Source organism: Trichechus manatus, unplaced genomic scaffold (assembly GCF_000243295.1).
Source record: "Trichechus manatus latirostris isolate Lorelei unplaced genomic scaffold, TriManLat1.0 scaffold00008, whole genome shotgun sequence".
Classification (NCBI taxonomy): domain Eukaryota; kingdom Metazoa; phylum Chordata; class Mammalia; order Sirenia; family Trichechidae; genus Trichechus; species Trichechus manatus.
Window position 1 is genome coordinate 4406865 of NW_004443944.1, and position 1888 is coordinate 4408752.

The window sequence follows — 1888 nt, forward strand, 5'->3', positions numbered from 1 at the left end:
ATTTGTTTGTTTCGTCCTGCTTTTTTGTTTTATTTGGTTGTGTCTAAGCAGGTGGGCTGTGTGTTCTTTGTTGTTTCTTCATCTGTGGGCACGATACTTTTCACCTCCTTCTCCAATGGGCAGGGTCAGTCACTCATGTATGGTACAGCAGGGCAGGTCCAGCTGAAGGGGAGTTGCTGGGATGAGTTGTTAGTGGCATGTTCTAGGGCCAAAAGGGTGGGCCGGGAATCAGTGCCGGGCAGGTTCCAGTTAGCTGTGCCTGTGCTGCTTGGGGTTGTGATGTTCAGCACACAGTGCAGGTAGGCAGGAAGGAGGGGGGAGATTGTGATGTGTGGAGCTAAGCTGTGTATGGGAAACAGGAGACAGAGGTGAGACGAACAGGAGCCCAAAACATACAGACACACACACAAACAGAGTGCTAATGGAGCTTGCTGTTGGAGTGGAGAGATGAGAGACTGAGCAATGGAGAAAAACAAAAAGAAAAAGGGTAAAAGAAAAAAATGAATAAATATTAATTAGAGAAAAAAAAAAAGAAAAGGCTTCAAGGATTCCACCAGTACAGCTGGTAGGATTAAGGAAGTTGCTCCCAGGCTGTGAAGTACAGCCTGGCTAGAAGGGGTAGAGGTGTCACACAGCACCAGGTATTCAGGAGACAGAAAGAGAAGGTAAGTATAGAGAGACAAGAAACTGGAAATGAAGAAAGACAAAAGGGGAAAAAGAGAGAGAAGAAAACAAAACAAAGAAAAAAGAAATGCCCCCAGGGATGTCACTGTGCATCTGTGCAGAGTAAGGGAGTAGCTCCCAAGCCACACAGTATTTTCCGGCTAGAAGGAGCTCCCAAGCCAAGAAAAGAAAAAAAAAGAAAACAAACAAATCAAAACAGAACAAACAAACAAACAAACAAAAAAAGCCCTGGGGTCCCACCAGTGTGGCGGCACGGGCCAGGCAGCAGTTTCACAGTCACGCAGTGTTTCGCAGACTTTCAGGAAGAAGCAAAGACGGCACACAGATGTAGGTATTTGACAGAAGGGGGGGTGGTGGGAGGTAAGGAAGAAATCTAAAGAAGCGGAAAAAAGCAACACCAGCAGTCAACAAATGACACTCAGGGAGCCGGCCAGTGCGGGTGGGTGGAATCCAAGTGACACTGGGGTGAAGCCGATGCTTCCTGGCCAAGAGACTGCAGTGGCAGAAAGCAGAGGAGGCCAAGTGGGGGTGAAGAAAGATGGGGGCGGGAAAGCGTATATCGCTGGTTACTGGTTGTTCTGTCTTCTGCTAGAAACTCCGTGAAGCTGCTTTCTCGTACCCCCCTGTTCACCGACCTCTGATAGAAGTCTAAGATGGAGGATCCATGCTGTGGTAGCTGATAGGGGACCTCTGCATGTATGTCTCTTCATTCTGTGTTCTCTGTCAGTTTCTTATTCCTTTTGGTGCTTGGCTGAGTTCTTTATCTCTTCATTTGATGCTTCGGGTTTCAGGATTGATGTGTGTCTCTTTTTGACTTAGTTTTTCAGATCTTTGCTGTGGAGGGACGGAGTAGTGCTTCTGTCTATAGTGCCAAGTTGCCTGGAATTCTCAGGAATAGATTCGATGCATTCAACACTAATGACTGAAGACCAGAAGAGCTGAGGAATGACACTGAGGATATCATACATGAAGAAAGCAAGAGGTCATTAAAAAGATAGGAAAGAAAGGAAAGACCAGAATGGATGTTTGAAGAGACTCTAAAACTTGCTCTTAAACGTTGAGTAGCTAAAGTGAATGGAAGAAATGATAAACAAAAGAGCTGAACAGATTTCAGCTCAAGAAGGGAAGCTCAAGAAGACCAAGTAAAGTATTATAATGACATGCGCAAAGACCTGGAGTTAGAAAACCAGAAGGGAAGAACATG